At 40.4% G+C, this 23,639-nt stretch overlaps 1 pseudogene; it reads left to right on the forward strand.

Annotated features, from left to right (window-relative positions):
- Positions 1–338: 338 nt before the first annotated feature.
- On the forward strand, positions 339–21,883 carry LOC132418243 (large ribosomal subunit protein eL31-like; annotated as a pseudogene).
- Positions 21,884–23,639: the final 1,756 nt, after the last annotated feature.

The following is a 23,639-nucleotide window of genomic DNA, read 5'->3' on the forward strand; positions in this document are numbered from 1 at the left end:
AAGAGGACTAGAAGGGGTTGTGGAACCAAAGGTCTCAATGAGAGCAAAGAAAAGGGGAGGCGGGAAAATGAAAGCAGAGAACTGGAAGAACTATATAGGGTGTAGTGAAAAGCTGAGATATGCAAATTTTTAAGATTTCAGAGGAGAAACAATTGTAAGTGGGGACAGGTTATTTTCATGAGAGCAGGTAGCTGAATGGGATGGAAATGAAGTTTAGTGAAGTACAGGAGGTCAAGATAGGAAGAGATCTACTTGTGTAGCTCTTCCTTGTTCATACAATGATGACAAGGTAGAAAATAATGTGTGAGCCAGGTGTGAAACTGTCAAGGGATGACGCCATGGACAATGAGTCCAAGGACAGCAACAAGAAAAGCATCAGGTGAGGCAGTTAGATGACATGAGCTCCAGAGGAAAAGGCACAGAAGAATGCAAAAGCCCAGCAATGAAGATCAGAATCTCCACTTAGGAAGCCAATCTCAACACCCAACGCTGAGTGAGTAGGTAGCTTGAGAAGATGCATCCACCAGGGAGAGTTGCAGGAAAAGCAGTAGCTCTGGAGGGCAAGATAGATGTGTCAAGCAAGTACCATCAGTTGCCTATTATGGGGAGTAGAGACCCCAGTACTTCTGCCCACTGCATCTTGATATTGGAGTTGTCAAGGCAAACAGTCCAGTCCAGCACTGGATGCAACAATGTCTTATTCACATAGAGAAGAGACAGCAAGGTCAGCTTCAGTAGTGGGTGTCAGTCTCCCACGGCCAGCACATCCCTCCTGATTTGCAAGCACCCTATTCGTGCCCAAGAAGGAAGATACGGTAGTGGGGATGGCCAGGGACCACACGATGCAGACGCTTAAAACCAACAAAGGAGCACACCTGAGTCTGAAAGAGGGGAAGATACGCCCCCACAAGGTGATAAGCCCATCACAAACTGTGAGGATGCTTTATCTCCTGGTAAGGAAAGCGCCACCCCGCACAAGGCCCATTCTTATGTGGCCGAGTTGGGGCCAAAAGACCCCACGTGGGAGAATGCCTTTCCTAACAAGAAGAAACGTTCTTCCTCCTGAAGGAGATTGAGGACGCCATGAAATGGTGTTCGGAGGGCCAAGTGGGAAGGTTTAGACTGAATGGGAGTGATAAGAGCCAAGGGAGAAGACAGCAGTGTGGAAATTAGAACAGAGGAAAGGATGGAGCAGAGCAAAAGGGAGTATTTGGGAGCACTGTCAAGATGCCCCAACAGTCATTCCCAGCAGTCTTCTGATGAAAAAGTGATTCCAATACCTATGGGGAGAGTCAGCTGTGGCCTTGATTATATTTCTGAGGCAGCTGACTTTGCCAGACATTTTATTTTTATTCCATTAAGCCTTACTTTTAATATGCCTTTAATGGTAAACCTTTTCAAGTTCTTTTTGGAAGTACGGTATAAATTTTTCTTTAAAAAAAGAATAAACACGAGCAAAATAAAACTTTAGATAGCTTAAAACTGGGATTGTTTTATAACATGATTATTAATAATAACAAGAATAATAGCTGGCATTTAATGAGTCAGGCATTGGACTAAAGGCGTTACAACTATTGCCTTATTTACTTCTGACAGTGATAGATCATATTTTTATTTCTAGCTTTCAGAAAAGAGAACTAAGACATAAAGAAGTTATCTAACTTATGGTAAGCAGCGCCCAGGGCAAAACCTACTTAAGGGCACTGTGAGAACTTTACAAGGACAAAAAAGAACAGAATAGTAAATAAGTTCAAAGTGGAGTGGGTCATTTTGAGAACACTGGACAAGGCTGCTGAAATAACAGCAAATTGGGTAAGTAGTTAAGAATTGGTACCTACCCTCAGAATACTTTAAAGAGTAATAATCATGGCAACTATTAAACTAACCATGAAAAGTTAGGTTTATGTGAATGTGTCTCCTTCCATAGAGCTCAAAGTCCTTGAAAAGGAATCTTTTCTCTGAAGCCCACACCATAGTGCTACATATCCTGTGGATGTCTGTTTTGAGACTGGTGGTGTCTGCTTGCTTAACAGTTAGAAATGCAAAGCACAGAGAATTTATATCATTGCATCTATTTTGAGGCAGCAAAAATAAGGTCTTCTTACCCAATAGGATATCTTGATAAAAGTGTTGTCTCAATGGACAAGGGCACAGATAGCCGCCATATTGCTGATTTAGAGGGTCTTCCCCTAACATCCTCCAAAGCTGTGTTTCTTTGTTTTCTTAACAAATACTTCCTTGCTTACTCCCCAGCTTTTTCAAAGAACAGTAAAAACTGAGAGTAGAACTTTTTTTCTTATAAACTAGATGATATAAAATAGAAACAATAGTTCCAGCAACGTGGTCTTCTCCCTACAGTTAATGGGTATGTTCTCTATAGGCTCTGACTTGGGAATTTCTAAGGAATCATAAAAAGAATGGCCTTCAAAGACAAAAATAGCTGGGGCTTGAACCTCCATTGTGCAACCGTCTAAATCTTAGGGAAAATTTTCCTCAACTTTCTTGAGTCTTGGTTTCTTCATCTATGAAACGTGAGGCAAAAAGTACTTCCAAAGTTCTTGAAAGATACAGAGGGTCTGGAACAGAGGAGGCATCCATAAATGCGAGAGTCTCTGGCAACCTCCCTCCCTTCCCAGTAAGGTAACAGCCTTTCTTCCATTTCCCAACTGGTTTTAAAATAAAAATTATTGTTCAAATTTGATGCAAACATATCTTTTGTTTTTGTTTTGGCTTTGGTTTTGGTAGTGGTTTTGCCCACCTCCCTATCTCAAGTCTATATTATATTATATATTGTAAGTATGTATTTACGTGACTAGCCCAGAAGCTTTGCAAATGTACTTTCTTTGTCTGTCTAATTCATTTAGAGCACTTTGACATGGATCATTCCTTGTACACAGTGGTATTAAATAATTATTGACAGCTTGACAGCATATATTTACTTTAACCCATCATTCTTTTTCTACTGGCAAATAATTACAAGATTTCTTCCAAGGAGTAGCCTACATTTTGTAGCTTAAATGTCAAAAAGGCAAGACTTGTCAGCTAAGGAGCAAGGATGATGTATTCTACAGTAAAACTGGTGCAACATCAAGGCTGAGGCTGGACATTGTAGATTCTGGATCCAGAAGTCTCAAGATTTCCAGTTTCAGTAAATGCTGTTATTCATTCTAAGAGTCCCCATCACTCAATTTTTACGTGCAGTCTGGATAGCTGAAACACACCTGGAACATTCACTAATATTTAGCACACTAGGAAGGGTTCTCTCCAACAATCTGAGATTCATTCATTCACACATGATGATATGTTCCCTGGTTTCCTAGGAAACGTCATGTACCTCCTGAAGAGCAAAAATTCCATCAAGTCTGCATCCCCCAAATTTAAAAACATTAAATGTGCTCATTTATGAAGAAATCCCTTTTAAAGTTAAACGTTTTACTTCTGTTTATTGTCGGTTTAATAAACATCAAGAAGCATGACAACGTAGGATGCATTAATACATCGCCCCAGATCTATTCTTCCCTTCCACTGACCTCCATCCCTCCATCTACAGGGGTCAAGAGGGAGAGCAGAACTTCCATGCTTCTAGAAATTTCCCCCACCCCTCCTCCTCCTTCCTAACCCCTCTATCATTCTTTATTTCAAGATCATTAACTAATCCCATATACCCTCTTACTTCTGTTTCTGTCCGTTAACAACCCAGATCTCTTGGTTTATACTCAACGCTCTGAACCCTTTCCACCAAGCCCTCTAAAGATAGTTTCAAACTTTTTTTGTTACAGGACGCTGTAAACTCTTAAACGTAATTGAGGAGCTCCAAAGAGCTTTGGTTTATGTGGGTTACATTTACTAATATTTGCTGTATTCAAAATTAAAGGAAAATGTTAAAATATTAATTCATTTTAAAATAATAAGTCCATTACATGTTAACAAATATTATATATTTTTTATGAGGAAAAAAATTAGTGAGAAGAGCAGCATTGTTTTACATTTTTGCAAATCTCTTTACTGCCTGGTTTAACAGAAGACAGCTGGATTCTTGTATCTGCTCCTGCATTCAATCTGTTGTGGCAGGCTATTTTAGTTGAAATATATGAAGAAAATACGGCCTCACCCAGATATGTGGTTAGAAAAAAAGAGGATTATTTTGAGAATCTTTTCATATAACCGTGGGTATTATTCTTTAGCACTATATCAAAACTCAACAAATGGTAGTTTCTTAGCAGTTAGTTGCAATGTGAAACCAAAAACCGTACTACTAAACTTGTTTTTAGTTCCATTAAAATCCATTAGTCTATCTTGCACTTTGAATGGATATTTTACCCACACAGGATTCTATACTATCATGTATCACTCATTTGAAAAACACTGTGTCACTGAGTTATGCAGATTTTCCAAATGTTGACACATTTTATTATACGATATTTAAAAATTACATTTGTTAATACCACCACTAAACTCATCTGAAGAGCCTTTAAGTGTTGGGAAACTATCACCTTAGTGGATAAAAGTTTTCCGAAAATGAAAATCATACTCGAAAGCTCAAATTTTATCATTGGCAACAAATATTGTCAGCCATTTTCCTTGAAGTAACATGTTCAGTTCATTCATTTCTGAGAAATGGTCAAATACCCAAGTCTGGGTAGCCATCACTTTTTCTGTCAGTCTTTCTTTCAAGAAAGAACAGTCTACAGGGAAAAAAAGTTGTTGGTTCAGCTGGCAGCTCAACCAATTGCACCCGTGATTTTCTTCAAGCCAACCGTTGTACCTCGGTATGTAGAAAAAGTGTTTTATGCACTTTTCCCATTTAATCACAGCATACTGAATACGTATGCAATCAAAGGTTGAGACTGAATACACTGCTGTTCTAGAACTCATGATCCATCATCAGCAAAACCCCCTGAATGTTATCAGTACTATAAAAGGGGTGTAAAGGTTGAACAAAGGGAGCTAGAATTGTTACAACATATTGACATGATCCATAATCTCTTTATAAACCTTTCTGTAAACTTCAAAAATGAGCTTTGTCATCTGGTACTCACACTTTATCCTTGTACCAATTAGGATGTCTTTGACTGCAGGTAAAAATAAACCTTACTCAAAATGATTTAGATAATCAGGAAAAGTTGTCATCTCTCAAACTGAGAAATTTCAAGGCAGGGCATCTTTAGGGTTGGTTAATTCAGGGCTCATGGTCCCAAGATGTGTCTAACATTTCCAAGTGACTCATGAATATGTGACAGGTCCAGTACAGACCATTTTTTTTTAAGTCTTTATTGAATTTGTTATAATACTGTTTCTGGTTTATGTTTTGGTTCTTTGGCCAGGAGGCATGTGGGATCTTAGCTCCCCGACCAGGAATTGAACCTGCACCCCCTGCATTGGAAGGCGAAGTCTTAACCACTGGACCACCAGGGAAGTCCCGAGGTCCAGTGTATAATATGATGCTGCCTTTTCCTATGAGTCTCTTTATAAGAAGGAAGAAACCTTTCCCAGAGCCCCTCTAGCAGACCTCATCTCTCATTTCATACCACCTTGCACCACGTGTCCACACCTACGCCAAATAGCAGATACAAGGAATGGGATCTCCATAAATAGCTAAGATTAATCCAAACTTTAAAAAAAGAACGTCTATACATGTATAACTGAGTCACTTTGCCGTACAGCAGAGATTGGCACACCATTGTAAGTCAACTATACTTCAATCAAAAAAATATATATGCAAAATGAACCACCAAAAGCTTAAATAAGAATGCTTCTCTCCTGAATACCTAAGACCGCTTGAGCCCGCTCACAAATTGGGAGGAGGAGTCATGAGCAACGAACACAGGGGTGCCTCAGTGTGTTTTTCTATTTGATTAAGACTGATTCCTCCTGAAAAACAAATGTGATCGATCTTGGAAGATTAATGTTGAATGGTACAACACAAATGTATTAAAGAATTTATCGAAATAAAACTAACTTAAAAGGCAAAAAAAAAAAGATTAATCTAAATTTACCCTTGAGCTTTAGGTAAGGCAACCTTCCCTAAGGGATGAACACCTGGATAAAATCAGGTTTCATTCAAGAAAGGAGAAAATGGGGAGGGGGTTTGGGGGTAAATGCCAACCGTGCCCGGCCCACAGCCTCTCTGCTCTCGCCCTCACACATTAAAGGTTGCTGACGGCAAACCCCTGTGCCTCCTGACTTGAGGGCTTTTTACTGGACGTGGAGCTATAAACGACACAGAGGGCAGGCCAGATGTGCCACAGAATTAGTGGCCCCGGAGCAGCCCTCAACCAATGATCCACGGGGAGCTGATGGATAAGTATCCAGCTTCCTGGGCACCCATCTGAGATAACTTTGAGATGCACTGTACATTTCCCAGAATTAACCAGTGGAATAAGCCACGGTGATAACCACTTAACATACTGCACTTTTTTTGGCTGCCTTCCTTGCCCTCTGTCATTTCTTCTCTTCCCTTACCAGTGTTGCATGTTATCGTCTTCCAAATGAACTATTTGCAATAGCATTCTTATCTCAGGATCCGCTTCTGGGGGAACCCAAACCAGGAAAACAGTCCTTCCCTCAAAAAAATCCACTACAATCAGAAACTCAGAAGCCCTTTTTCAATTCTTTGTTCTCAGAGCCTTTATTACCATCTTTCTCCTATAAGAGTTCCTGCTTTCTGCCAAACGCTGAAAAAATGAATAAAGAAATACTTACTCTTGTTTAAGCATGCACACAAAATATTTTTATTAAGTACATAAAATTAATCATGTTGCCTCCTATACCCAGGTGCCTTCTCAGGAACGACCTCCCCCCAGCCTCTGCTCAAAGGGCAGCCATTTGTAGCCACACTTTGACCCAAGTATAACCAATCCTTTGGCTGGCAGTGCCCACATGGTATGAAAAGATAAACAAAGACAATCCAGTTTCCTCTCTTGAAAATTTAAATTAGCAAATACCAATACCAAGAGAATGAGGAATTTCACTGTGTGAAGATGAGCTGGAGTTATGAACAGTTTGTCAGAGCCATAAGGCAGTAAATAGAAATTATTATGAACCGGAAACTATGAGAAAAGCAAAATTATGATGGGTGAAGAAATGATACACAAAGAAGAGGAAGGCAGATAGCATCAGTTCCAAAAGAAGGTGGCAGACTAGGAATACTCGAGTTTTATTAATAGGGTAGCTATGGAATGGAGGAGGCTCATGAAGCTCTTTCAAGACTTGTTTCTGCTCCTACCTCTCCTTCCAACAACAATCTCCATGGGGCTTGGCACCGTTACAGCTACTGAACTGAATTTTCATGAGATTCTGTCTCCTTATTGGCCATGTCTGTCCTGATACCAGTTCCCTTTACAGGAAGAAGCTTGAGTTAATGTCTAACAACCAATATTATAATCAAAATGCTTTTTTAAAGAAACAATCACAGAAAAGGCTGGATTGTTTTCAACATACAATGAGATGTTTAAAATGTGGTCCCAGATGCACAATAATGTGAATTTACTTAACTACTGAACTGTACATTTAAAAATGGTTAAGACAGTAAATTTCTGTCATGTGCTTTTCAGCACAATTTTTTATATACCGCTATGAGATAATATAAAGAAAATAAGGAAAAAATGGGACTTGGTACACAGTTATAAAAGAGTTTAAAATAAAGCATCTTGTCATGTGATACACCCACATAATAGTGGCATTCTTCCAGAATAACAGAATGTTACCCCTGAGTTAAGAGCCAAAGAAAAATAACCTGTTATTCTACTCTTAACCCCACACCCAAACTGAGCATCTGAGAAGATTAAAAGTAGTTAGAGGAATTTTGGAAAAATAAATGGATTTGCTGTGACGGCTTTTCCCAAACCTAGGGAAAGAAGTATATTGACACCACCTGAAAAGTTTCACCTATTTGTCTCACAGGTGCAGAAACAACCGGAAAAGAGTCAGACTCCTCCGTAAGTAATGTTAGGGTCCATCACCTGGCTAGTGCACTGCTTTAAAACAGCAATAAAAGAAAGGTCACTTCATTGGGGGTCATGTGCATTCCTAGAATAACGTGGGAGAAACATGTAGTCTACACATGAGCAGGTTAGTATAGCTGCATCTCCTGTCTTGTCCAAGAGAGTCCACTGAAGGAACAAATAGAAGCTGAAAGTGCCAGCAGATGACTAGATGTTAAGGAAGGAGTTAGTAACCAGCCAGCCAGCCAGCCAGCCAAGGGCAATCAGAGATGCATCTGCCCTCTCAAAGGAACTAAAAGTGAGAGTGAGAGACCCCCAGCGATGAGAGGAAGAGAGGCAAAGGGCCCCAGGGTCTCTGGTGGACCCCGAAAGGTGCCCCTAAAAGACTCAGCCTCAAACACCTGCCAGATCTACAGAGTGTGGATGCTAGATCACCAAACAATGGCAGGCAAGCAAGAATATTCTTGTCCTCTTTACCCTCTGCCTCTTCTAGCTCTAAACCTAGAGGGGGGGTCTGAAATTTCTTTGGAGGAAGAGGGATTAACACGCAAGAGAAAAAGAAAGAACAAACCAACCAGCGTCCCCACCCACCCACCCACTGGCAACCAGCCTGCAGCAAGCAAAGCAGAAGAAAAGAGAAGCTTTACCTTCCAATGGAATGTAATATTTTGACAGGACAATTACGGACGATAGGTTGTTTTATTACCTAAAAGTGGACACCAAAATCACGGGACTTGGGCTTCCCTGGTGGCGCAGTGGTTAAGAATCCGCCTGCCAATGCAGGGGACACGGGTTCGAGCCCTGGTCCGGGAAGATCCCACATGACACGGAGCAACTAAGCCCGTGCGCCACCACTACTGAGCCTGCGGTCTAGAGCCCACGAGCCACAACTACTGAGCCCACGTGCCACAACTACTGAGCCTGCGCTCTAGAGCCCGTGAGCCGCAACTGCCGAAGCCCGCGCGCCTAGAGCCTGTGCTCTGCAACGAGAAGCCCGCACACCACAACAAAGAGTAGCCTCCGCTCACCACAACTAGAGGAAGCCCGCGTGCAGCAATGAAGACCCAACACAGCCAAAAATAAATACATAAAATAATAAAAAAAAAAATCACGGGACTTCCCTTAAATTTTACCAAAGGCTAACGAAAGAACCAGCCCCACAGAAAAACGTTAAAGAGATACCAGGAGACAAAAATAAAGTTGCTTTATAATTACACCCCATGAACCCTGCATATTCAATGGAAAGGTTACAGATATTTAATTTCAGGAAACAGGCTGGATAAAAGTAAAAAAGGCTCAATCTGATCATATAAACCTTACATTTTAAAAATAACCAAGGAAAATACCACAAACTTTTATTTGAATAGGGACAATATTTTTGAGTACAAGCAAAGGTACAAGCAAAATAAAACAGACGAAGTAGGACAATGTATCTTGAGTTGATATCTAAATAGTTCAAGCAACTGGAGAGCATTAGAACGTCACACATTTTTCTATGCAGAAAATGTTGTAAATTTCTATTTTCCAAATTGCAGACCTATTACTTTGCAATATATAGCATCAAAATTGAAGGCCTAGGCCCATTCTCTTCTCAGTACTCCTTAAGTTTGGGTACCTCTTTCTAACATGTATAATGAAGCAGATACAGATTTTAAGCATAACAATAAAAATATTAATAAGAATAGTTATAATTTATTGAGCATTCACTCCACATCATGCTTGGTGCTGGAAGACATAATCATCTTATCTGACCTTCAAAGTGCTATTGCAGGTAGGTAATTGCTATTGTTATTGCCATTCCTGCAGATACAGACATTGAGGCAGAGAAAAGTGAGGTAATTTGTCCAAGACCACAGAATTAATAACTGAGGCAAGAACCACACCCAGGACCTTCACTGCTATAGTGTGCTTTACGTTGCTGAGAAAACATTCAGAACAATGAGAGGTGTTTTAGAGAACTGATCAGTCACCAGGCTTTGATTTCTGACCTTGCAGGGGTCCCAGGCTCCTTGAACACCTATGCCATTGGGACACTCGCAGTGGGTATGTTTTTTCCTGACAGACAAAAATCCCACTTTCATGTGGGCCTGCCAGTGAACTCACCTGAAGTGCTTAATCCTCTCAGCTCCCAGCTACGTCCCTTTAATAAGCCCTAAAATGATTAAAATAAATCCTCTTTGCCACTCCCATTAGCAACAAAATTATTAACAACTGAATATGATTTCCATATGTTCCCGGTTTGCCTGGAGACAGAATTCAGGCATCTATTAAAATTACTGCTGGCCATCAAGCAGAAAAACAAACATGCTTTCTATAACTCCTTCTTAATAGCACTGGACCAATTTACTAAGCACCATGACCTGCAAACAACTACACAGTTCTCCCAAGTGACAGCATGCTGGCACTATTCATTCTGCTTTAAAAATAAACAAACAAAAAATAAAAAGCATCTTCCTCATTACAACCTTGATGTTTTCTACATTGGTAGATTCTAATATTTTGTTTGTAAATGACCCCTCATACCCGTGGAAACTGTGTGAGGCTTGTGGTATTTCTATAAATAAATATTCTTGATAGCAAGGAAATAACATACCAAAACCACATAATCATTCCTATATACATATTATCTTGAAAATACATTTTTGCTTCAACGGAGATTTTTGTCAGAAAATCCAATTGGGTGATGTGATTGGCTGCATCCTAATACACTGAGGGTCACAGGGAGAAGCTTTCACTTCTCCCCTGGCTTCTGGGTTCCAGGTTGCCCCTGACAGAGGTCACAGCCTGCCCTCTTCTCCCACGTTTCTCACTCTTGTGCTTTTTTTCCTTATCATCATCCTTCCCTGCTTCTCTTCATTTCTGAGTCCTCATTAACTTCACTGTCTTCATCAGATGACTCAGAGTGATAACAGAGGGATGACTGGTAAGTGAATTGCATTAGCAATCAGTTGACTGGAGGCTGACCCTGCCCCCTTATAGGTGTGAATTAGGGAATTATAGAGTCAAGGTAATGGAGGTTGGGGGGATAGGGAGGGCGAGAAGGAGAGAAAAGGGAGGGAGGGAGGGAGGGGGAGGGAATGTGACATCTCAGATATTTGTAGCAATGCACTTAGAAGAGATGTTATATGATAACTGTGTTATGTTATGGCACTCTCACCGTGATAATAGATCTTAGGAAAATAGAAAATATATGTATATAAATATATATACACACACATATGTACAAACACAGACATAGACACACACATATATATAAAATGCTTTAGATGAAAGCCTGGAAGAGTTTTAGGAAGAGAATCTGGAGTTTCTCCTTGATTCTTCTACTCATAATTTTTTTCCGCAAATAATTCCATTTCAGTTGGTACAGGGTGGAGGGTGGAGAGTGGGAAAAAAAAAATATCTGGGGAGAGGGGGAAGATGGAAAAAGAATAAAAGGCGGAGATCACCTTCCTCCCCACAGATACACTAGAAATACATCTACACGTGGAACAACTGCTACAGAACACCTACTGAACGCTGGCAGAAGACCTCAGACCTCCCAAAAGGCAAGAAACTCCCCACGTACCTCGGTAGGGCAAAAGAAAAAAGAATAAACAGAGACAAAAGAATAGGGACGGGACCTGCACCAGTGGGAGGGAGCTGTGGAGGAGGAAAGCTTTCCACACACTAGGAGCCCCTTCGCGGGCGGAGACTGCGGGTGGCGGAGGGGGAAAGCTTCGGAGAGCACAGCAACAGGGGTGCGGAAGGCAAAGCGGAGAGATTCCCACACAGAGGATCGGTGCCGACCGGCACTCACCAGCCTGAGAAGCTTGTCTGCTCAGCCGCCGGGGTGGGGGTGGGGCTGGGAGCTGAGGCTCGGGCTTAGGTCAGAGCGCAGGGAGAGGACTGGGGTTGGCGGCGTGAACAAGCCTGCAGGGGGTTACTGCACCACGGCTAGCCGGGAGCGAGTCCGGGGAAAAGTCTGGACCTGCAGAAGAGGCAAGAGACTTTTTCTTCCCTCTTTGTTTCCTGGTGCGCAAGTAGAGGGGACTAAGAGTGCTGCTTAAAGGAGCTCCAGAGATGGGCGCGAGCCGCGGCTAACAGCGCGGACCCCAGAGACGGGCAAGAGACGCTAAGGCTACTGCTGCCACCACCAAGAAGCCTGTGTGCGAGCACAGGTCACTCTCCACACCTCCCTTCCCGGGAGCCTGTGCAGCCCGCCACTGCCAGGGTCCTGGGATCCAGGGACAACTTCCCGGGAGAACGCACGGCACGCCTCAGGCTGGTGCAACGGCCCGCCGGCCTCTGCCGCTGCAGGCCCGCCCCGCACCCGCACCCCTCCCTCCCCCCAGCCTTTGTGAGCCAGAGCCCCCGAGTCAGCTGCTCCTTTAACCCCGTCCTCTCTGAGCAAAGAAGAGACGCCCTCTGGTGACCTACACGCAGAGGCGGGGCCAAATACAAAGCTGAGCCCCGGGAGCTGTGCAAACAAAAAAGAGAAAAGGAAATCTCTTCCAGCAGCCTCAGAAACAGTGGATTAAAGCTCCACAATCAACTTGATGCACCTGCATCTGTGGAATACACGAATAGACAACGAATCATCCCAAATTGAGGAGGTGGACTTTGAGAGCAAGATTTATTGTTTTTTCCCCTTTTCCTCTTTTTGTGAGTGTGTGTGTGTTTGCTTCTGTGTGAGATTTTGTCTGTATACCTTTGCTTTCACCATTTGTCCTAGGGTTCTATCCGTCCATTTTTTTTTGGTTGTTTTTTTCTGGTTTTTTTACTTAAAAAAATTCTTTTTCTTAATTTTTTTTTATTATAATAACTTTATTTTATTTTATCTTACTTTATTTTATCTTCTTTCTTTCATTCTTTCTACTTTTTCTCCCTTTTATTCACAGCTGTGTGGATAAAGGCTCTTGCTGCTGCAGCCAGGAGGCAGGGCTGTGCCTCTGAGGTGGGAGAGCCAACTTCAGGACACTGGTCCACAACAGACCTCCCAGCTCCACATAATATCAAACGGCGAAAATCTCCCAGAGATGTCTATCTCAACACCAACACCCAGCTTCACTCAACGACCAGCAAGCAACAGTGCTGGACACCCCATGCCAAACAACTAGCAAGACAGGAACACAACCCCACCCATTAGCAGAGAGGCTGCCTAAAATCATAATAAGTCCACAACACCCCAAAACACACCACCAGACGTGGACCTGCCCACCAGAAAGACAAGATCCAGCCTCATCCACCAGAACACAGGCACTAGTCCCCTCCACCAGGAAGTCTACACAACCCACTGAACCAACTTTAGCCACTGGGGACAGACACCAAAAACAACGGGAACTACAAACCTGCAGCCAGCAAAAAGGAGACCCCAAACACAGTAAGATAAGCAAAATGAGAAGACAGAAAAGCACACAGCAGTTGAAGGAGCAAGATAAAAACCCACCAGACCTAACAAATGAAGAGGAAATAGGCAATCGACCTGAAAAAGAATTCAGAATAATGATAGTAAACATGATCCAAAATCTTGGAAATAGAGAAAATGCAAGAAACATTTAACAAGGACCTAGAAGAACTAAAGGTGAAACATGCAATGATGAACAACACAATAAATGAAATTAAAAATACTCTAGATGGGATCAATAGCAGAATAGCTGAGGCAGAAGAATGGATAAGTGACCTGGAAGATAAAATAGTGGAAATAACTACTGCAGAGCAGAATAAAGAAAAAAGAATGAAAAGAACTGAGGACAGTCTCAGAGACCTCTGGGGTAACATTAAACGCACCAACATTCGAATTACAGGGGTTCCAGAAGAAGAAGAGAAAAAGAAAGGGACTGAGAAAGTATTTGAAGAGATTATAGTTGAAAACTCCCCTAACATGGGAAAGGAAATAGTTAATCAAGTCCAGGAAGCGCAGAGAGTCCCATACAGGATAAATCCAAGGAGAAATACGCCAAGACACATACTAATCAAACTGTCAAAAATTAAATACAAAGAAAACATATTAAAAGCAGCAAGAGAAAAACAACAAATAACACCAAGGGAATCCCCATAAAGTTAACAGCTGATCTTTCAGCAGAAACTCTGCAAGCCAGAAGGGACCGGCAGGATATTTTTAAAGATATGAAGGAGAAAAACCTACAACCAAGATTACGCTACCCAGCAAGGATCTCATTCAGATTTGATGGAGAAATTAAAACCTTTACAGACAAGCAAAAGCTGAGAGAGTTCAGCACCACCAAACCAGCTTTACAACAAATGCTAAAGGAACTTCTCTAGGCAAGAAACACAAGAGAAGGAAAAGACCTACAATAACAAACCCAAAACAATTAAGAAAATGGGAATAGGAACATACATATCGATAATTACCTTAAATGTAAATGGATTAGGGCTTCCCTGGTGGTGCAGTGGTTGAGGGTCCGCCGGCCGATGCGCGGGACGCAGGTTCATGCCCCAGTCTGGGAGGATCCCGCATGCTGCGGAGCGGCTGGGCCCGTGAGCCATGGTCGCTGAGCCTGTGCGTCCAGGGCCTGTGCTCCGCAGCGCGAGGGGCTGTGGCAGTGAGGGGCCCACGTACTGCAAAAAAAACAAAACAAAAAAATGTTAATGGATTAAATGCTCCCACCAAAAGACACAGACTGGCTGAATGGATACAAAAACAAGACCCATATATATGCTGTCTACAAGAGACCCACTTCAGACCTAGAGACACATACAGACTGAAAGTAAGGGGATGGAAAAAGATATTCCATGCAAATGGAAACCAAAAGAAAGCTGGAGTAGCAATTCTCGTATCAGACAAAATAGACTTTAAAATAAAGACTATTAGAACAGACAAAGAAGGACACTACATAATGATCAAGGGATCGATCCAAGGAGAAGATATAACAACTGTAAATATTTATGCACCCAACACAGGAGCACCTCAATACATAAGGCAAATACTAACAGCCATAAAAGGGGAAATCGACACTAATACATTCATAGTAGGGGACTTTAACACCCCACTTTCACCAAAGGACAGATCATCCAAAATGAAAATAAAGAAACACAAGCTTTAAATGATACATTGAACAAGATGGACTTAATTAATATTTATAGGACAGTCCATCCAAAAACAACAGAATACACATTTTTCTCAAGTGCTCATGGAACATTCTCCAGGATAGATCATATCTTGGGTCACAAATCAAGCCTTGGTAAATTTAAGAAAATTGAAATTGTATCAAGTATGTATTCCAACCACAACGCTATGAGACTAGATATCAATTTCAGGAAAAGATCTATAAAAAATACAAACACATGGAGGCTAAACAATACACTACTTACTAACGGAGTGATCGCTGAAGAAATCAAAGAGGAAATTAAAAAATACCTAGAAAGAAATGGCAATGGAGACACGACGACCCAAAACCTATGGGATGCAGCAAAAGCAGTTCTAAGAGGGAAGTTTATAGCAATACGATCCTACCTTAAGAAACAGCAAACATCTCGAATATACAACCTAACCTTGCACCTAAAGCAATTAGAGAAAGAAGAACAAAAAAAAACCCAAAGTTAGCAGAAGGAAAGAAATCATAAAGATCAGATCAGAAAGAAATGAAAAAGAAATGAAGGAAATGATAGCAAAGATTAATAAAACTAAAAACTGGTTCTTTGAGAAGATAAACAAAATTGATAAACCATTAGCCAGACTCATCAAGAAAAAAAGGGAGAAGACTCAAATCAATAGAATTAGAAATGAAAAAGGAGAAGTAACAACTGACACTGCAGAAATACAAACGATCATGAGAGATTACTACAAGCAACTCTATGCCAGTAAAATGGACAACCTGGAAGAAATGGACAAATTCTTAGAAATGCACAACGTGCCAAGAATTAATCAGGAAGAAATATGAACAGACCAATCACAAGCACTGAAATTGAAACTGTGATTAAAAATCTTCCCACAAACAAAAGCCCAGGACCAGATGGCTTCACAGGTGAATTCTTTCAAACATTTAGAGAAGAGCTAACACCTATCCTTCTCAAACTCTTCCAAAATACAGCAGAGGGAAGAACACTCCCAAACTCATTCTATGAGGCCACCATCACCCTGATAACAAAACCACACAAGGATGTCACAAAGAATCAAAACTACAGGCCAACATCACTGATGAACATAGATGCAAAAATTCTCAACACAATACTAGCAAGCAGAATCCAACAGCACATTAAAAGGATCATACAACATGATCAAGTGGGGTTTATTCCAGGAATGCAAGGATTCTTCAGTATGTGCAAATCAATCAACGTGATACACCATATTAACAAATAGAAGGAGAAAAACCATATGGTCATCTCAATAGATGCAGAGAAAGCATTCGACAAAATTCAACACCCATATATGATAAAAACCCTGCAGAAAAAGGCACAGAGGGAACTTTCCTCAACATAATAAAGGCCATGTATGACAAACCCACAGCCAACATCATCTTCAATGGTGAAAAACTGAAAGCATTTCCACTAAGATCAGGAACAAGACAAAGTTGCCCACTCTCACCACTCTTATTCAACATAGTTTTGGAAGCTTTAGCCACAGCAATCAGAGAAGAAAAGGAAATAAAAGGAATCCAAATCGGAAAACAAGAAGTAAAGCTGTCACTGTTTCCAGATGACATGATACTATACAGAGAGAATCCTAAAGATGCTACCAAAAACTACTAGAGCTAATCAATAGATTTGGTAAAGTAGCAGGATAAAAAATTAATGCACAGAAATCTCTGACATTCCTATACACTAATGATGAAAAATACGAAAGGGAAATCAAGAAAACACTCCCATTTACCAATGCAACAAAAAGAAAAAAATATCTAGGAATAAACCTATGTAAGGAGACAAAAGACCTGTATGCAGAACATTATAAGACACTGATGAAAGAAATAAAAGATGATACAAATAGATGGAGAGATATACCATGTTCTTGGACTGGAAGAATCAACATTGTGAAAATGACTCTACTACCTAAAGCAATCTACAGATTCAATACAATCCCTATCAAACTACCACTGGCATTTTTCACAGAACTAGAACAAAAAATTTCACAATTTGTATGGAAACAAAAAGACCCCGAATAGCCAAAGCAATCTTGGGAACGAAAAATGGAGCTGGAGGAAACAGGCTCCCTGACTTCAGACTATACTACAAAGCTACAGTCATCAAGACAGTATGGTACTGGCACAGAAACAGAAATATAGATCAATGGAACAGGATCGAAAGCCCAGAGATAAACCCACGCACATATGGTCACATTATCTTTGATAAAGGAGGCAGGAATGTACAGTGGAGAAAGGATAGCCTCTTCAATAAGTGGTGCTGGGAAAACTGGACAGGTACATGTAGAAGTATGAGATTAGATCACTGCCTAACACCACACACAAAAATAAGCTCAAAATGGATTAAAGACCTAAGTGTAAGGCCAGAAACTATCAAACTCTTAGAGGAAAACATAGGTGGAACACTCTATGACACAGATCACAGCAAGATCCTTTTTGACCCACCTCCTAGAGAAATGGAAATAAAAACAAAAATAAACAAATGGGACCTAATGAAACTTCAAAGCTTTTGCACAGCAAAGGAAACCATAAACAAGACCAAAAGACAACCCTCAGAATGGGGGAACATATTTGCAAATGAAGCAACTGACAAAGGATTAATCTCCAAAATTTACAAGCAGCTCATGCAGCTCAATAACAAAAAATCAAACAACCCAATCCAAAAATGTGCAGAAGACCTAAATAGACATTTCTCCAAAGAAGATATACAGATTGCCAACAAACACATGAAAGAATGCTCAACATCATTAATCATTAGAGAAATGCAAATCAAAACTACAATGAGATATCATCTCACAGCGGTCAGAGTGGCCATCAACAAAAAATCTAGAAACAATAAATGCTGGAGAAGATGTGGAGAAAAGGATACACTCTTGCACTGCTGGTGGGAATGTGAATTGGTACAGCCACTATGGAGAACAGTATGGAGGTTCCTTAAAAAACTACAAATAGGGCTTCCCTGGTGGCGCAGTGGTTGAGAATCTGCCTGCCAATGCAGGGGACACGGGTTCGGGCCCTGGTCTGGGAGGATCCCACATGCCGCGGAGCAACTGGGCCCGTGAGCCAAAACTACTGAGCCTGCGCATCTGGAGCCTGTGCTCCGCAACAGGAGAGGCCGCAATAGTGAGAGGCCCGCGCACCGCAATGAAGAGTGGCCCCCGCTTGCCACAAGTGGAGAAACCCCTCACACAGAAACGAAGACCCAACACAGCCATAAATAAGTATTAATTAATTAAAAAAAATAATAACTACAAATAGAACTACCATATGACCCAGCAATCCCACTACTGGGCATATACCCTGAGAAAACCGTAATTCAAAAAGAGTCATGTACCAAAATATTCATTGCAGCTCTATTTACAATAGCCAGGAGATGGAAACAACCTAAGTGTTCATCATAGGATGAATGGATAAAGAAGATGTGGCACATATATACAATGGAATATTACTCAGCCATAAAAAGAAACGAAATTGAGTTATTTATAGTGAGGTGGATGGACCTAGAATCTGTCATACAGAGTGAAGTAAGTCAGAAAGAGAAAGATAAATACCGTATGCTAACACATATATATGGAATCTAAGAAAGAAAAATGTCATGAAGAACCTAGGGGTAAGACGGAAATAAAGACACAGACCTACTAGAGAATGGGCTTGAGGATATGGGGAGGGGGAAGGGTAAGCTGTGACAAAGTGAGAGAGTGGCATGGACATATATACACTACCGAACGTAAGGTAGATAGCTAGTGGGAAGCAGCTGCATAGCACAGGGAGATCAGCTCGGTGCTTTGTGACCACCTGGATGGGTTGGATAGGGAGGGTGGGAGGGAAGGAGACGCAAGAGGGAGGAGATATGGGAACATATGTATAACTGATTCACTTTGTTATAAAGCAGAAACTAACACACCATTGTAAAGCAATTATACTCCAATAAAGATGTAAAAAAAATAAATTAAAAAAAAAACATATCTGGCCTTTATTTAACGTGGGTGTAGTTTTGAAATTCAGGCTGTCTGTCCAATAGGATTGGATTACCTACCAAATGTGTTGGAGTATCTAAAACACTTCTTTAAATCCCTGAGGCACTTCTGGCTTGCCAACCATATGTTGAACCACAAATATTTACATCAATGTGATTCAGAAAAAAATTGACTTGAAACAGAGATTTTTCCCTACAGATAAAGTGGACTAAAGATTCTTGCACCAGGTTGGTGAATGGTGTGTGTTATGGACTGATCTGTGTCCTCCCGAAATTCATATGCTGAAGTCTTAACCCCCAGTTAGGACCTCGGAATGTGACAGGATTTGGAGGCAGAGCCTTGAAAGAGGTGATTAAGGTAAAATGATATGGCTAATATGATTGGTGTCCTTATAAGAAGAAATTAGGACACAGACAAGCACTGAGGAACACCAGGTGAAGACTCAGTGAGAAGACAGCCATCTACAGACCAAGGAGAGAGGCCTCAGCAGAAATGAACCCTACCAGTATCTTGATCTGCAACTTCTAGCCTCCAGAACTGTGGGAAAACCCATTTCTGTTGTTTAAGCCACCCAGACTGTGATACTTTGATATGGCAGCCTGAACCGACTAGCACAGTGTGCCATGCAAGTCCGAATCTTCATCCAAGTTCCCAAAGATCAAAAGTCAGAGACTGGAATTGTTTAACCATGGATATGGTAAGGATATGAAGGGAACTCTGAAAGTATGATAGGTAAATGGGGCAAAAGGGTAAATTAAGGCAAAAATACCATGTTTTACTATTCCTTACCAACTTTCAAAATGGGCTGTGACTTACAGGTTGGGGCCAACAATATTACGAACATTAGAGACCTAGAAAGACAGAAAGGATAGCCTTTTTGTAATTTTCATGTATTTTTCTACAACACAGAATATGAATTCTGGGATTCCTTTGAGATTTGGGGGACAGGAAGGATAGACAAAACATGGAGATGTCCATAGGCAAATAAAACTGCCTGGTCTTATGCCATGGCCTTCCTGTTTCATATTGAATAGATGCCTTCATAAAGAGCAAATGTAGCGGGAATTCCCTGGCGGTCCAGTGGTTAGGACTCCAGGCTTTCAGTGCTGAGGGCCCGAGTTCAATCCCTGGTTGGGGAACTAAGATCCCACAAGTCGTGTGGCCAAAAATAAGTAAATAAATAAACATAAAGGTATTTAAATAAAATTTTAAATAAAGAGCAAATGTAGTGCTTAATAAGCCACTGAAAACTGAAAGGAAGTAACAAAACTCTCATCAAAATATCTGCCTTTCAGTCAAAGAAAGCATAATGCATTATCTCCCAAATTATATGAGGATGTTTCAAAATTCAGTTAGAACTTGTGCATTTGGATACAGGAATCTTATTATACTTAAGAATCAGCTTTACCCATTACAACCTCTGTCGTTTTGTACTACTTATATTAACACATTTTACTGAGTTAGCTGTACTTTTGACTTGACAGTGTGTTTCACTACAGAAGTCAAAGGCCCATGTGTATGTGTGTATGTGTGATTGCACCTGTTGAAGTGAAAAAGACACCCACAGGAGTTTAGACATTGTGAAAAATAAAAATGATGTATTTGGAGGAATGTATAACTGCCTCTAAACGAAATTTTAGAAATTTTCAACAGGGAACAAAGACAAAATAGCTATCCTAAACACTCAGTGTTTTCTTGAAGTTTTCTTTTTCTTTTCACTTTTTTTCTCCAGGCAGCTTATCTCTATTTTAAGCTCTTGGCCTCCATTGATCTTTACACATTCTTAACCTTCTGTAACCACACTTTATTCTCTAGAGGGAGATTTGTCTACAGGCCTCATTTCTATGATTCTGCTGTTATTAGCCTAATAAGTATTCTCTTTCACACTCACTGCAAAGTGGTTTTCTAACAGCACAAAAAAATAAATGAATAAATAAAAAATGTGACTTCATTTGCTGCACACAAGATTTGTACTTAAAAATAAGAAGCAGTTTTTCTTTTCTATGCTAGTAAGAAATTTGCAGATCCATCAGGTCAAAATAACCAGCACATGCAAAATGCCTGTTACTTACCACCATTATTTTTAAGAGACATTTGAATAGTTGGAAGAACTGTCAGTCTGTACATTTTCCTTTGATTAAAGAGGAGACAGCCTGCCATGACACCAGAAACTGTTACTATTACAACACTAGGCAGCTCAGAAACATACAACTCCTTCTGCTTTCCAACTTGTATTTATTTGAAAAAGGTCTAGGCCGTGTAGTTGATGCCAAATTCTTTAAGAAGGTGTTGTATGCTTAAAGTCTACCTTTCATTAGAATCTTAGATTAAGATCTTAGCAATTATAACATTCCTTTTTCGCTAGGAAATGTTTCTTATGTGACTTCTACAAATACATTACTTAGGTTTTTACTGGTATCTAATATATGCATATGTGCTCACCACTGTCGTAGGACATGCAGGAAATATGAAAAACACCTAAGCACTTCCAACCTGGGCCCAGCAGAACAGCTCTTGCAAAGAAGAGGGCCGAGAAGCAGAAGGACCATCCTGCCATCAATGAGGTAGCTACCACAGAATACACTATCAACATTCACAAGTGCATCCTGGGAGTGGGCTTCAAGAAGCTTGCCCCTTGGGCACTCAAAAGGATCCAGAAATTTGCCATGAAGGAGGTGGGAACTTCAGATGTACACAATGACACCAGGCTTAGTAAAGCTATCTGGGCCAAAGGAATAAGCAATGTCCCACACTGTATCCATGTGCAATTGTCCAGGAGACTTAATGAGGATGAAGATTCACCAAATATATAAACTCTATATGTTGGTTAGATATGTACCTGTCACTACTCTCAAAAATCTACAGACAAAATGTAGATGAGAACTAACCGCTAGCTGTCAAATGACATTATAAAACCTCAAAAAAACATACACACACATAAGATATGGTTTCCATATTAAGTTGCTTAAAATTTAACTTAAGAGAAGATTAAGAAACATCAACAACCCAAGACTAAATTCAACTAAATCCTAAGGATGAGTTCTGAAGAGAGAAACTTGAGTGAGAATGGAAATAAACAATGAAAAGCTCAGAAAGGAGGTTAATGTAATCTAATCTTTGAATCAACTGACCAATTGCTTTCTCTCAGAGAACATTATAATTGACATTTTGTAAATTCATCAACTGTCATTCTCATCCATAATTCCATTATTTACACTTCACTGGAAATAGCTGGAAAAAATTAATTTATTGAGCACATACTATGAGCCAAGAATTATGTACACTCTTTTACACAGATTTTCCCATTTAATCCTCAAAATAACTCTACAATTTATGTTATACTGCCATCTCATAAATTAAAAAAAAATTTTAAACTGGTAGTTAAACCAGTTTAGGTCCCCACTAAAAGGAACCAGGGTTCTTGGAAGAAATGGTTGATCCGGACTTGCGGAAGGTAAAGTATAAAGTGTACCTAGAATATTTTGTGGGGCAAGAAAGTAAGGAAGCAAGACAACAGAAACAAGAAGAACTACAATCCTGCAGCCTATGGAACGAAAACCACATTCACAGAAAGACAGACAAAATGAAAAGGCAGGGGACGGTGTACTACATCAAGGAACAAGATAAAACACCACAAAAACAACTAAATGAAGTGGAGATAGGCAACCTTCCAGAAAAAGAATTCAGAATAATGATATGAAGATGATTCCGGACCTTGGAAAAAGAATGGAGGCAAAGATCGAGAAGACAAAAGAAATGTTTAACAAAGACCTAGAAGAATTAAAGAACAAACAAACAGAGATGAAGAATACAATAACCGAAATGAAAAATAAACTACAAGGAATCAATAGCAGAAAAACTGCTGCAGAAGAACGGATAAGTGACCTGGAAGACAGAATGGTGGAATTCACTGCCACGGAACAGAATAAAGAAAAAAGAATGAGAATGAAAAGAAATGAAGACAGTCTAAGAGACCTTTGGGACAACATTAAACACAACAACATTCGCATTATAGGGGTCCCAGAAGGAGAAGAGAGGGAGAAAGGACCCAAGAAAATATTTGAAGAGACTATAGTCGAAAACTTCCCTAACACGGTAAACGAAATACCCACCCAAGTCCAGGAAGCACAGAAAGTCCCAGGCAGGATAAACCCAAGGAGAAACACGCCGAGACACGTAGTAATCAAATGGATAAAAATTAAAGACAAAGAAAAATTACTGAAAGCAACAAGGGAAAAATGACAAATAATATACAAGGGAACTCTCATAAGGTTAACAGCTGATTTCTCAGCAGAAACTCTACAAGCCAGAAGGGAGTGGCACGATATATTTAAAGTGATGAAAGGGAAGAACCTGCCACCAAGATTACTCTACCCAGCAAGGATCTCATTCAGATTCAATGGAGAAATCAAAAGCTTTACAGACAAGCAAAAGCTAAGAGAATTCAGCACCACCAAACCAGCTCTACAACAAACGCTAAAGGAACTTCTCTAAGTGGGAAACACAAAAGAAGAAAAGGACCTACAAAAACAAACCCATAACAATTAATAAAACGGTAATAGGAACATACATATTTATAATCACCTTAAATGTGAATGGATTAAATGCTACAACCAAAAGACACAGGCTTGCTGAATGGATAG

This window comes from Delphinus delphis, chromosome X (genome assembly GCF_949987515.2).
Source record: "Delphinus delphis chromosome X, mDelDel1.2, whole genome shotgun sequence".
NCBI lineage: Eukaryota > Metazoa > Chordata > Mammalia > Artiodactyla > Delphinidae > Delphinus > Delphinus delphis.